Source organism: Microcaecilia unicolor, chromosome 6, assembly GCF_901765095.1.
Source record: "Microcaecilia unicolor chromosome 6, aMicUni1.1, whole genome shotgun sequence".
Classification (NCBI taxonomy): domain Eukaryota; kingdom Metazoa; phylum Chordata; class Amphibia; order Gymnophiona; family Siphonopidae; genus Microcaecilia; species Microcaecilia unicolor.
In genome coordinates this window covers 25,468,410-25,483,679 of record NC_044036.1, presented here as the reverse complement: position 1 = coordinate 25,483,679, position 15,270 = coordinate 25,468,410, and the positions used below count along the sequence as shown (strand labels likewise).

Genomic DNA, 15,270 nt, shown 5'->3' with positions numbered 1-15,270 from the left:
CGGCTTTCTCTGTTTCTTCCAGAGTGGGCCAGAATTACTTCGGACCAGTGGGTCCTCGATGTGGTGCGAGAAGGTTACAAGCTATAATTCTTCTCTCCCATCACAGACTTTTTTCTGGAGTTCCGCTGTGTATCGCGGGCCAAGAGGACAGCGGTTCTACAGTGTTTGCAAGACCTGCTAAGGATAGGGGCTATCGTGCCTGTTCCTCAAAGGCGCACAGGTAGGTGCTCCATCTTCTTTGTGGTTCCAAAGAAGGGAGGGGCCTTTCGGCCTATTCTCGATCTCAGAAAAGTAAACCAGTTTTTGCAGGTTCGTCACTTCTACATGGAGACATTAAGGGCAGTTATTGCTGCTGTTCAACCAGATGAGTTTTTGACGGCTCTCGATTTGAGGGAAGCTTACCTGCACATTCCCATTTGGCAGCCCCATCAGAGATTTCTCAGATTTACAGTGCTGGGTCAGCACTTCCAGTTTCGGGCCCTTCCTTTCGGAATGGCCACTGACCCATGCACTTTTTCCAAGGTCATGGTGGTGGTGGCGGCGTTCCTGCGGAAGGAGGGGATTCAAGTGCATCCATATCTCGACGACTAGCTGATTCGGGCAACGACTGCAGAGGAGAGTCAAGTGGTCACCGACCGAGTGATTGCGGTGTTGCAATCCTTAGTTTGGGTGGTCAATATGGACAAGAGTCATCTGGTTCCTACTCAGAGTCTGGAGTATCTTGCAGTGCAATTCAATATGAAGCAGGGGAAGGTGTTTCTCCCCAAAGGGCGAAGGATCAAATTGCTTTCTCAGGTATAGACCTTATTGAGTTGTCGCACTCCCCGAGTGTGGAACTATGTTCAACTCCTCGGTTCCATGACGGCGACCTTGGAGGTCATTCCATGGGCAAGGGCTCACATGCAGCCTCTTCAGAATTTCCTTTTGAGCAGATGGTCGCCGATGTCGCTGGATTATCAACGACGCCTTCCTTGGTCGAGCCGGGCCAGGGACAGTCTCGCACGATGGCTCCGGTCAGCCAATTTGCAGAATGGTGTTTCTCTGGCATCTCCCAATTGGGTGGTAGTCGTGACGGATGCCAGCCTTGCGGGCTGGGGAGCCCATTGTCATCATCGAGTAGCCCAGGGATCATGGACCCCTCTCGAAGCGACTTGGCCGATAAATCTTCTGGAGTTGCGAGCAGTCGTGAATGCGCTGCAGAATTTTCAGGACCTTCTGCAAGGGCAGGTGGTTCATGTATTCTCGGACAAGAACACGACGGTGGCCTACATCAATTGGCAGGGGGGCACTAACAGTCTTCCCTTGGCAGTGGAAGTGTCTCGTCTTCTAGTATGGGCGGAAGCGCATGTTCAAAGTCTGTCAGCAGCGCACATTGCAGGTCAAGACAATGTTCAAGCGGATTTTCTCAGCCGGACTCTTTTGGACACGGCGGAATGGACGCTGTCGGACTCAGCTTTTTGGCTGATCTGTCAACGTTGGGGAAGACCAGTAATGGATCTCATGGCCATGGCTTGCAATGCCAAAGTTCCCCAGTTCTTCAGTGGACCAGGTTCCGCAGGATTGGACACTCTTCTCCAGCCATGGCCGGAACAACAGCTACTGTATATTTTTCCTCCATGGCCTCTGATAGGGAGAGTTCTTTGCCGCATAGGGCGGCATCGGGGGCCGGTTGTTCTAGTGGCCCCAGACTGGCCCCGACGGCCGTGGTATGCGGATCTCGTTCGAGCACTCTCAGAGCCACCATTGCGACTTCTAGTGACTCCCAATCTGCTGCATCTAAGGCCAGTTCAGATGGAAAATCCCTCCCGCTTTGGTCTTAAGGCCTGGCTATTGAGAGGCGGCAGCTGAGGAAGAAGGGATTTTCAGGACCAGTCATTGCCACTTTTGGGGGGCATGGAAGCATTCTACTTCAGCAGCGTATGTGCGAGTGTGGAAAGCTTTCTCGGCATGGTGTGCTTTGCGTGCTGAATCGCTTTTTCGGGCAGACATTCTGGTTATTCTGGAGTTCCTTCAGGATGGTCTTCAAAAGGGATTGGCATATAATTCCCTTCGAGTGCAGGTGGCCGCGCTAGCTTGTTTTAGGGGCAAACTGAACGGTTCCTCTTTAGCAACTCACGCTGATGTGGTCCGTTTCCTACGCGGGCTCTTCGGCTTCGGCCTTCTCTGCGGCAGCCGTGCCCAGCGTGGCATTTGAATGTGGTACTGCGAGCCCTCCAGGCCCCACCATTTGAGCCATTGAATAAGGTTTCTGAGAAGGATCTAACACTTAAGACAGTGTTTTTGGTGGCCATTGCTTCGGCTAGGAGGATTTTTGAAATTCAGACTTTATCTTCCAGAGATCCTTTTTTGCAGTTTTCTGAAGCAGGGGTGTCGATCTGGACGGTGTCGTCGTTTCTACCTAAAGTGGTTTCGGCTTTCCATGTAAATCAGGCGGTTTATCTTCCGTCTTTTTGAAGAGAGGATTATCCGGGGGAGTTTGCCTCGCTACGTTTCCTGGATGTGCGGAGAGCCTTGTTTTGGTACTTGCAGATCTCTAACGAGTTTCGATGCTCGGATCATCTCTTTGTGCTCTTGTCAGGATCGAAAAGAGGTGAGGCGGCTTCTAAGGCTTCCATTGCTCGCTGGATTAGGGAAGCCATTGGAGCGGCATATCTGCTACAAGAGCAGGCGTCTCCAGTGGTCCTGAAGGTGCATTCTACTCGGGCACAGGCGGCTTCTTGGGCGTAGGCGTCGGCCTTATCTGTGGAAGAGATTTGTCAGGCGGCTACTTGGGTGTCCCGTCATACTTTTGCGAAGCATTACAGGCTAGACGTGTCTGCTCGGGAGGTGCGAGTTTTGGGGCGGGAGTGTTGGCGGGGGGAGCGTCGGCATCCCACCCTACTTAAGGAATACTTTGGTACATCCCACTAGTTCCTGGATTCATCTGCTGCAAGTGACAAGGAAGGTAAAATTATGTCTTACCTGATAGTTTTCTTTTCTTTAACGCAGCAGATGAATCCAGGATCCCTCCCTAGTTCAGCAGACGTTTTTTTCATTTTCCGCGCAGTGTGGCTATTTTTTCCTTCCGGGTTCTCTTTTGCAGAGTTCAGACAGATGTGGGAACACGGAAAGGATTCCGATTTCTGGATCAAGTTGCAGTTATTTCGAAGTTCTTATTTGGTTCTCTGTTTTTCATAGTGAGGATGGTTTCTGGTTGTTATTGGTTTCATATTTTTGGCCTTTGCAAATGCTTATGAATGACATACTAAGTGAGGAAGGAGCTGGCCGTCTGGCATCACTGCCTTTAGTTTGTTTAGCTCTATCTCCATCTGCTGGTAGGCGGACTTAACCCACTAGTTCCTGGATTCATCTGCTGCGTTAAAGGAAAGAAAATTATCAGGTAAGACATAATTTTACCTTAACTTTGGTATGACTTTTTACAAAAATTATAAAAATTTAAAATTTAACAATTTGGATTAAAGTTTTTGAGGTTTTTTTTTTTAAGCCAGTGATTGAAAAATAGAAAACTAAGAGACATTTTCCTCCTTTTTCATAAAGAATGTACTAACCATTTATAAGGTGATATTTATAGAACTTTACACACTGCATTGATGGAGTTATATTCTGATTTTTACTGTTTCTTACTTCACCCCTTTTGTTTGATACATGTATGTACTGCCACTTACTCATGTAAGTAGTAGATTTCCCAGAATTGCACATATGAGCAGAACCAAAGAACCTCAAATTGTTTTGTATTTTGAGGTGGGTTTTCAGCACCAGAGGTATGAACACAATTCCCCCCTTAGTCATCCCTCCAAATCCCCAGGTCCAAACAAGGATTTATCTAAGGTCTTTTCTAAAAGCACTATTTATATGTATATGCCAATTTACATGTGTAAATAGATTTTACATGTGTAAATGGTGCCTAACATTTGTAAAATCACTTGTTATGTGCTTAAAGGATGTTACAGACCTAAGGAATCATTTATTATTATCAGTATAGGCACCCAACATTTTGAATATGAAATTAGATTTGAACTGTAGTTTTCGAGTTGTCTATTGAAATTGCTATTGTAGAGCATTATTGACAATCAAGAACATCTGCTTTTGTATTACACTGAGCTAAAGTCTGTTTTTGTTTATGGGTTTAATGTGAAATTCCTTTCAGGTGGCATGTTATGATCACACATTTCTATACATGAGATTTGCATGTTTTTTATTTATAAGGAAGAGGGTTAGGAAAGTTTGCATTTTCTGTGGTAACAGAGCTTTCCACATCTACTCCAGTTGTGAGTTTACCATATGGAAAACGGGATTTCCTGTTCACAGCACCATGATCTTGTCAGAGAAATATTCAAAAACAGAATGCTTGATTTGGCTGCCCTTTGCTTTTCATCTGTGGTACAAATTCAGGTTCTGGATCTAAGCACTGAACTTTAGTGGTCATTGGTCTGCCTTATGTGGATAAAAGGACTCCTAGTGTTATGTGCTTTATGTCTGTACCCCAGGGTTAAGATGCAAATTTAAGAAGTTGTACAGGAGATCCTTAAACTTCTTGTTCCTGTTAGAAAACATCTCCAAGCACGTGTGGTGGAATCGGGAGTGGTAAATGTTTAAGACGTTGGTGAACCAGCCCCTGAGGGCATCCTTAATTTATCCACAGATAAAACAGCTAAATATTTTAGAGGTAGTTGATCAGAAGCCCCCCGTTGTTCCAAACAGTGCTCTAAAATTAGTGCTGGAATAGTATGGGGCATTAACTCCCCTATGATCAGAGCTCTGATCATAGGGGTACTTCTGTGGGACGATTGTGCCTGGGCATGCACCCAAGGCACAATTCTCCCACAGTTGTTTGACAGATCCAGGTTGTCAAAAAAAAAAAATAAGCCCTGACCTGTCAAACAGCATAAGAGGTTTGTCCCGGACCTATCAAACCTAAGCCTGCTCCCCCCCCCCCCCCCCCATCTCCCAAACACTAAAAAGACCTAACATATTTTTAAAGCACTTAGCCTTCCAAAGTTCCATAGAAACCCATGGAACTTTGGAAGGCTAAGTGCTTTGAAAATATGCCTTGAGTCTAGTGGTCCAGTAGCCCCCAACACTAACAAGACCCTGGTGGTCCAGTGGGCCCACTAGCCTTCCACACCCACTCTGGCACTTCCCCCTGACCTACCTTGAAGTTAGAGGAGTGAGGGACTAGCCATTTTACCAAATAGCAGAAAAATGTGGCCTTAGTGTGCTCTTGTGTGGGTCATTCCTGCACAGTAAGGTTATTTTTACTGCTGGGTTAAAATGGCCAGTTTTCTCATTTTTCACATTAATGGCCATGTGCTAATTTTCTCATTAGCACGTGATCCCCTACCGCCATCTAGTTTGTAGGCAGTAGGGACTCACCTGCTAAACCTGGGCTGTTCGGTAAGTGCGTGGTAGTGCCCCACTCTCTGCCCCCGAACCCACATGTACATCTTAAAATTACTGAGTGATGCCTCAGTGTGCTCTATAGTAAGCTCTTTTTTTTTTTGCTGCGGTAAGCAGTAAGCACACATTAGTGCTTACCGCAGCTTTGTAAAAGGGCCCGTAAGTTTTAAACAGACTCACAGTTGGTGATTAAAGTGTTCATTCAAAGTTGCATTTTTAAAGTTTCAAGTTTATTCTGCGTTTGATATACCACCCTGGGTACCATCTGTGTGGTTAACAATTTAAAATTAAGGAAAGGGTAACCCTCAATTTGCAGATGGGCAGAGTTAGGTATCACATGACTGGAGCACGTCCTTATTTGTTGCATTTGTATCCTACCTTATCCCACCTCTTTGCAGGCTCAAAGTGGCTCAAAGTAGTTTCCGAGACCAGTTGTTGAGTTTGGGAGCACTGGGGGTGGGTATAAATCAGAGCCATATATTTGCATATTGCCAACTGGCGCATTGTGTGCGTTCTTTAGATAAGGAAAGCTGGGTGGAAGGCATGGACGAAGAGTGAGGGAATTCTATGCATCCCTGCCCGGTGAGAGGGTGTCGGTATCAGGACTGCAGAAGGCCTTATGGGACTTAGGGAGAGGGAAGGAAGTGGGGCCATCTGTTCCAAATGGGGCTGAGATCTACAGCAGTCAAATCTACAAATAGACTTTCGGAAACTGGTCTCACGTATACCTTCGCTATCGGGAAACGCCAATCTCAGGGAATGTCAATACAGGATCCTGCATAGGGCATATATGGCCAAACCTCAAATTTTCTACATGGGAGGAGTTCCGGACCCGCTGTGTGCCAAGTGCCAGCAAAGGAAGGGCACGCTGTTTCACTCCCTTTGGGAGTGCCACAAGATACAAACCTTTTGGAAGCAAATAGCTCAGTACTTGGAAAGCATGGTGCAACATACAATTCAGTTTACGCCTCTGGAGGTCCTGCTTGATCAATACGAAAAGTTTCACCTCCACCATAAAGGGGCTCAGCAGTTTGTCCGGAAGGCAAGCATAATAGGGAAGAAACTTATTCTGAACAATTGGATGTGCACAGAGCCGCCAGACTACTGGCACTGGAGAAACCGACTAAATGATATGTTACTGCAGGAACGAAGGGTGGTGGGATCCTCCCCCAAGAGAAGGAAGGCAATTCTGGAGCCCGCAAATAGGTGGGAAAATGTGGGATACAAATGCAATAAAATAAATAAATAAATACATACATACAATCGTTATCCCCTAAAGCTCATAGCTTTGTATTGAATAGACTTTGATTCTTCACCTAAGAATCTCCCGTGGGTTTTCCTTTTTTTTTTTCTTTCTCTTTTACAAACGGGCATTTGTTGGCTTGAAGACAAGTGCCCATGGTGTTCTGTAACAATTGTATGTAATATTCTGTTTAGCGGGATCTACTTTGGAGGTAATGGGAGGGGAGGGAGGAAGGAGGGGTGGTAATGGGAGGGGAGGGGAGAGGGAGGGTAGGTTGGGGGGGATTCTGGAGGGGGTAGGATTGGGGGGGGGGTATAAAAACAAAAAAATTTCTGTCATATACGAATGAGGCCAGCTGGTTTTATGCTTCAGTTTTGTGATATATCTGGCAGTGTCAAGCCAGACCGTTGTGTTTTTCTTGTTTAATAAAAAGATTCAGACCTAAAATTAAGGAAAACTACTACTACTACTACTACTTAGTATTTCTATAGCGCTGCCAGGGTTACGCAGCGCTGTACAAGTTTAACATGGGGAAGAGCTGTCCCTGCTCAAAAGAGCTTACAATCTAAAGGTTACAAACTATGTAGTCAGTGTAGGTATCATGAGTGGGGAAGGTGGTTATGCGCCAAAAGCAAGGGAGAAGAGATGGGCTTTGAGTAAGGACTTGAAGATGGGCAGGGAGGGCGCATGACGTATGGGCTCGGGAAGGCTGTTCCAGGCATATGGTGATGTGAGGCAGAAGGGGCGGAGTCTGGAGTTAGCGGTGGTGGAGAAGGGTACAGATAGGAGTCATTTCCTTGACGTCAGAAGAAGGCGGGACATTGAGCGAAGGGAAGACTAGTAGAGACGTCGGGAGCGCCGCCTCCTTCACTGACGCTGCGCCTTCGCTGCCCTGCCAGCCAGACAGAGGTAAATTTAAAAGAGATTTTGTTGGGGGGAGAAGAGGGCGGGCAGTTGGGACTTGGGAGCGGGAGGGCGAGGCAAGCATGGCGCGGCGGGGCGCCACCCAGAGGACGGCGCCCCCCTGCCACGCTTACCTCGCTTACCGCGTTGGCACGGCCCTGCCAACTAGGCTGAACAGAGACTGAGGGTCAGAGGAGAAAGGAATATACATGGGCAGCAAGGCAGGAAACTGGGCTAGGAGTCACAGACAGACAAAACTACACAAAGCAGGAAATGGACAAGCTAAAGGACAGGAACTGAAAGCTGCCAAGCAGCCACTGAAACAGGGTACAAACACTGACAGAAAAGAGACAGGACTGAAAGCTGCAGAGCAGACACTAAGCAAGAGACACAGACAAACAGAAACTAGACCAAGAATACAAACCAGAAACAAGACTAAGAAATAAGCAATAAACCTGAGCTAAACTACACACAGACTAACTAGAATCAGACAAGGAACTATACAAGAAACCAGACTAGGCAGAAGTGCAACAAAGCACCAACAAACCAGGGACCTTAGACGATGCAAAGGCAAGCATAGAAGTTTCCAGGTGATTAATAAAGCCCATCAGCTGCTGAAGCCTGCAGGAATCACAAGGCAGCTACGGGTGCTGATCAGGCACAAACAAGAAAAGCAAGTCTGGCAGCCCGGAAGATCTGGACCGGACTGAGCTGAAGTCTGGAACGGGTGACAGTCCATAGCAGCCACCGGTTCTGGCCACCAGAGGGCGAGGTGAGCACAAACAAGGAAATATTCACATACGTGACAGCAATGATCGAAGACTGTGGGCAGGAATATAGGGAGTCAGGAGCCGGGAGAGATAGAGTGGCTGTTCAGAGTTATGAATCATATGGGTAAAGACTAAAATTTTGTAGGTGAGTGACTGGCAACTAGTGCTCCTGTTGTAGAAGTGGGGTAACATGATCATATTTGAGAGAATTGGTAATAATCTTGACCACCATGTTCTTTACTAGCTGAGGTGTCAGGTAGAAGTGCATTGCATCTAACTTGCTAATGACAAATACATGTGTTAGTATTCTAGTGCCTCTTGTGAAAAAAGTGTGTAATGGAATAGAGCATGCGTAGTTTAAAGAACAAAGATTGAATAAGTGTGGAGATCTGTGGCCTGAAGGTCAGGTGTTGATCCAGAAGGACACCCAAGATCTTAATGGTGGATTGCGATGTAATTGTAGATCCAGAAATGCTTATGGGAATGACAGGTTTGGGATCTCCTTTCCACAAAAATAAAATGGCAGTCTGCGGGGATGGGGCGGGGACAGAGCCTGCAAAGACAGAGCAGGAACGGGGCAAAGCCCATGGGGACGGGGAGTCAGGGACAAAGCCCATGGAGATGGGGACAGACTTTTTCATCATGTCATTCTCTACTTTGAAGGCTGTTAATGAATTGGACAGTTTTTTTTATGTTTGAGTGATGTAGATGACAATATTTTGATTTTTTGGAAAAACAAGCAAAAGTGCTGGCCACAAGTGACAAAATTTGCACAGGGGATCCTGTGCATTCCTGCTACCAGCACATCTTCTGAGAAGACATTTTCTGTTGCGGGAAGGACTGTGGAACACTGGAGAGCTAGACTGAATCTTGAGATTGTTGATGACTTCTTATTCATCCACAGATTTAAAAAAATCATAAAAGTGCTTTGTAGGGCATATTTCTCCCTTGCTAGGGCATCCACAGCAGGTTGTATTTTGTACCCATGGATATTTTAACAGGATATATTAGGGTTCCTTGTAGTAGTAGAAGTTAGCTATTGTTGGGGTTGGAAAGGTAGAGGGTGGTTATTATAGTTTGTTGTTATTATTGTTTTCTGTTTGTGATTTATAAACAATAGTTGCACAGGATATTGTTTCTCTTTATACTTTAATAAAAATATTTAAATATAACATCATAAGTATTCAAGGCTTCTGCAGATGAGGACAGAGCCTGCAGGGATGGAGCAAGACCAGGGACAGAGCCTGCGAGGATGGGGTGGAGACAGAGACAGAGCCTGCGGGGATGGGGACAGGGCCCACGGAGACAGGGACAAACTTCGTCCCTGTGTCATTCTCTAACTCAAAGACTGAGCTGGAAGCAAAAAGCTGGTAGGATGAATTGGCTGGCATTTTTCTTTTAGTTTTAATTAATAATAGCCAGGGGTGGAGGATGGTACTGGAGAATGTCTGTGGATATTACATATTTTGTATAATCCAGAGTGTGGTGGCTGTTAAAGGCTGAGCTCAAGGCTGTGTGACAGAAGGAATCAGCCTTGCTTTAAAAGGTTTCTTGGAAAAGAGAGCCCCATGCTTTTATCTAAGTTCTTTTGGTGAAAGCAAGAGAGTTGTGAAGATAAAATCATTGTTAAGCTCAACAACTCTAGGAAAAAAGTGATTGCTGAGGTGAGCTGACTTACAGAAAGCTGAATCTAATTTGCATGCATACTTGTTTCAGTCATAGAATAGCTAGATAATTTGCATATTCACTACCTTCTGGGAAAGTTGTCCACATGTACAAGAAAAGGCAAATAAGAGGATTAAATGTTTAAGTTTCATGAAGTAGAATATTATGTGACTGTTTTTTAAGGTTTAGGGTTCTGCAGCTGCGTAAGAAAGTATATTTATTTATCTTTTATCTCACCCTGACTATATAAGGAATTGGGAAGAGGTACCCAACCAGCTTTGTGATTTGTTAAGAGTGCATCTTTACATTGTTAAGTGTGGTGCCGTTCTCACCCTGATTTTTTAGTTATTGAGAGAAACACCGACTTAGTGCTCAATGCTCTTACTGGAATTGTTGGCATTTCAATATTGATGAGAGAGATGTGATAGCTGTGTTAGTCCACTCTTAACGGTTATCAATAGAAATCAAACAAAATAAAACATGGAAAAGAAAATAAGGTGATACCTTTTTTATTGGACATAACTTAATACGTTTCTTGATTAGCTTTCGACGAAGAAGGGCAACCTTCGAAAGCTAATCAAGAAATGTATTAAGTTATGTCCAATAAAAAAGGTATCATCTTATTTTCATCTTATTTTCTTTTCCATGTTTTATTTTGTTTGATTTCTATTGATAATATTGATGAGATAAATTTGTTTGTACTACCTCTATTATATGCAAGTCTACCTCATGGATGTGGGTTTCTTGAAAGGTGTGTCCTGATGAGTGGTTTGAGAACCTCTGATCTAAGTAAATCTGAAGCACTACCTCTGGGGCAGGACTATGGGAGACTTGTCTGGGAAATTTCCTTTTAAAATGGGCAGTGGGACATCTATCTCCCACCTTACCTTCCTCTCTCTATCACCTGTCTCTACTTACCTATCCATCCTATTACTACCCATCCATCCTATTATTATCTTATACTTAATTTCCTACTTTACATAACAAAATTCTGTGTTACCTATTACTATGTAAGCCGCATTGAGCCTGCTTTTAGTGGGAAAGTGCGGGATACAAATATAATAAATAAATAAATAAATAAGAAAGGAGCTGTTGATACCCCTGTACAAGTCGTTGGCGAGGCCCCACCTGGAGTATTGTGTTCAGTTTTGGAGGCCGTATCTTGCTAAAGATGTAAGAAGACTTGAAGAGGTCCAGAGGAATGTGACAAGAATGATATGGGGCTTGTGCCAAAGGACATATGAGAAGAGACTGGAAGACCTGAATATGTGTACCCTAGAGGAGAAGAGGGACATGGGAGATATGATACAGATGTTTAAATACTTGAAAGGTATTAATATAGAAACAAATATTCTCCAGAGAAGGGAAAGTGGTAAAACTAGAGGACATGAGAGAGTTGAGGTTGTGGAGTGTTAGACTTAGAAGTAATGTCAGAAAATTATTTTTCACGGAGAGGGTGGTGGATGCATGGAATGACCTCCCAAGGGAGGGGAGGTGGTGGAAACAAAAACTGTGGCGGAATTCAAAAAGGCGTGGGATGAACACAGAGGATCTCTAATTAAAAAATGAATGATATAAAAAAACAAAACTTAAAGGGTTGCATATGTGTTTGCATGTCAAGTGGTGCTTAGATGGTGACTCTGGCTGCATCAACTTCAGCCTCAGCCAGTGCTGAGCTGCCTTATACATTCTGAGTCCCGCATATGGCGATCCAGTTTAGGATGGTCTGGAGAGAGATTCGACGGAAATTCCAGTGGATTGGAATGTGAGGACAGTGCCGAGCAGACTTTTACAGTCTTTTTCCTGCAAATGACAAGATGGATTTGGATAGGCTGGAGTGGGCTTTGACGACAACTCCACTAGTTGAAACATAAAGACAGAGCCAGACAGACTTCTATGGTCTATGTCCCAGAAACACCAAAGAAAGACCATGATCAAGTATATAATATCATGTTCATTGTTGATTTAAATCTTGAAATGATAATGATTGTGACTGTTGGGCAGACTGGAAGGACCTTTCAGTTCTTTATCTACCATCACTTACTATGTTACTATGTTTTCCTTGATGAGATGAGGTGCTCTGTTGGAGATGGTTATATTGCCCAAAATCTTTTATAAGTTGCAGATGTTACTCGACTGGATAGTTTAAAAATGATAGGCAGTTGTGTTGAAAGTTATAAGACAATGGAAATCATCATGGATTAGTTGAGGAAAGCTGATGTTAAGTAAAGAGCAAGGGGATTTATTTTTTAAATGTATAACCCGCGCTATTTATACATACCCTAACTTTGCAAAAGTGAACTTGGAAGCTTTTGCAATGATTTTTCTACAACAATATTACATATTTTATCTGTGCTTGCATAGTGTAAGAATGTGTTTTTGGTTTTGTCTTTATATAAAAGAGCATCTTTTTGTTACTTGGACAAAGGCACTTCTTTTAAAATTACTCTCCACCTGTTTACTCTTTCACTTATTTTATGGTGGCACATAAGATGATAGGTGCATTGATCTATTCACCAGTCCTGAGATTCTGAAATTGTGAGTATTTTTCCAAATCTTCACCACTGTCACTGTGCGTGATTACTCTTGTAAGAAATGGAATAACTGGAATAGCTGAAGAAAACATTCCAAGAAAAATCCTCAATAGCAATCAATTCCTAGTACTGTGATGCTTTTATTTCTTCGTTTTCTTTGAAGTTAGTGCAAGATCTTTTTATTTTCTTAGCTGTTCTTCTATGAGCACATTATAAAAGTTTAACCTGCAATCTTTCTAAAGGTGGGATGTGGGTGGGGGGAGGGAAATTCTATACACTTATGTATAAGAAACCATGTTGACGCTGGTACAGTTATAAGACAGCTCTGAGTGAAATATGTGTTTCCTGAGACTGTCCATTTGTTTAATTTCTTAGACTCCAAACATTGATGGGTTTCATGTCTTGGAGGGTGGGACAGATTAAGGTTGTTGCCTGTTTAGGAGAACGAGCAGTTGTTACTTGCCTAGGGGGCCCTGCATGGTCTAAATGCTAAGAAGCCCATTTTATACCTAAGAACATAAGCTGGGACAGACCAAAGATCCATCAAGCCCAGCATCCTGTTTCCAACAGTGGCCAATCCAGGTTACAAGTATCTGGCAAGATCCCAAAACAGTACAATAAATGTTATGCTGCTTATCCTAGAAATATGCAGTGTAGATTTTCCCCACGTCCATCTTAATAATGGCTTATGGACTTTTCTTTTAGGAGGTTATCCAAACATTTTTTAAACCCTGCTAACTAATTGCTTTTACCATGGTGTGCTGAACTTTAGTAAAAGGACCACTAGATGTTATACATTTAGGTGTCAACATTGCTTTTTTTGTGCCGGTAAGTGCCGGTACGGTGTACCGGCACCTTTTTTGTGAGGTCCAGCTCACCTGCCCGCTCCCTTCCGTTCGTGCACCCGTGCTCCCCCCTCCCCCCCACCCTCCCTCCCTCAGCTCCCCGACTTTCCTTGAAATCTTTAATTTACCCAAAGTCACGGTGAACCGGCAGTAAAAACAGCTGGCAGACAGGCTTTCCTCCTCGTCGCTTCCCTTCCCTCTCAGCGCGTCCCGCCTTCCTCTGATGTAATTTCCTTTCCGCGAGGGCAGGATGCACTGAGAGGGAAGGGAAGCGATGAGGAGGCAAGCCTGCCTGCCAGCTCTTTTTACTGCCGGTTCGCCATGACTTCGGGTAAATTAAAGATTTCAAGGAAAGTCGGGGACCTGAGAGAGGGCGGGGGGGGGGGGCTGGGGTTTGAACGAATCGCTGGACATGGAGGGGACAGAGGGCAGGGGAGAGAGGAGAATTGCTGGACATGGAGGGGAGAAAGGAGAATTGCTGGACATGGATTTGAGGGAAGGCAGGGAAGAGAGAATTGCTGGACATGGATAGGAGGGGAGGGCAGGGAAGAGAGAATTGCTGGACATGGATGGGAGGAGAGGGCAGGGGAGAGGAGAATCGCTGGACATGAATGGCAGGGGAGGACAGGAGACAGAGGAGAATCGCTGGACATGGATGAGAGGGGAGGTCAGGGGAGAGAGATTTGCTGGACATGGATGGCATGGGAGGGCAGGGGCAGAGGAGAACCGCTGGACATGGATGAGGGGGGGCAGGGGAGAGAGGAGATGCTGGACATGGATGGGAGGGGAGGGTAGGGAAGAGAGAATTGCTGGACATGGATGGGAGGGCAGGGGAGAGAGGAGAATCGCTGGACATGGATGGGAGGGGAGGGCAGGAGAGAGAGGAGAATCGCTGGACATGGATGGGAGGGGAGGGCAGGGGAGAGGAGAATCGCTGCACATGGATGAGAGGGGAGGGCAGGGGAGAGAGGAGACATACTGGCCATGGATGGGAGGGGAGGTCAGCGAAGAGAGATTCGTTGGACATGGATGAGAGGGGAGGGAAGGGGAGAGAGGAGAATCGCTGGACATGGGAGGGGAGGGCAGGGGAGAGAGGAGACATGCTGGACATGGATGGAGGGGAGGGAAGACAGGAAGGAGATGCACATGGAGGGAGGGGAGGGAAGAGAGGAGAAATGCTGGAAATGGATGGAGAGGAGAGCAAGAGATAGAGGAGAATTGCTGGACATGGATGGATGGAGGAGTTGGCGGGGAGAGAGGAGAAATGCTGGACTTGGATGGAGGAGAGGGGAGAGAGAATTATTGCTTTATATGGATACAGGGGAGGGAAGAGAGAGGAGAAATGCTGGACATGGATGGAGGGGAGGAGAGAGGAGAAGTGCTGGACATGGATGGAGGGGAGGAAAGAAAAATGAAGAAGATGCACATGGATGGAGATGAGGGAAAGGGAAGAGAGGAGAAAAACTGCACATGGATGGAGAAAATAGGCAAAAGCTGGATCCATGTTATACCTCCTCCAGTCAATTCCACGGAGGAGGAGGACCCAGCTTTTACTTTTGGATGTAGGCAAGAAATGAAGAAGAAAGGAGGAAAGTAAAGAAATATATGGAAAGGAAGCCCTGGAAATGGAGTTAAGAGAACAGATAGAGAGCAGCAGAATCAGAGACTGGGACCAATATGGATAGAAAAACAAAGTCACCAGACAACAATGGTAGAAAAAAATAATTTTATTTTCATTTTAATGTTTGGAATATGTACAATTTGAGAATTTACAACTGCTGTCTTATTTTGCACTGGGTATACTGGAGCTGTAACCACTTACAGAAATTATTTATAAAGAAAAAAATCACGTTATTTTTTTCTCCTATACTAGTATATTTTCAATGATGTCTGTTTATATGCGCCATGGCTGG

General features: G+C 45.0%; 1 protein-coding gene across 1 annotated transcript in view; it reads left to right on the top strand.

Moving 5' to 3' along the window:
• LOC115471964 (calreticulin-like) overlaps positions 1–15,270 on the top strand; it is a 76,616-nt gene that overhangs the window by 6,615 nt on the left and 54,731 nt on the right. The gene's annotated exons all lie outside the window — the stretch shown is intronic.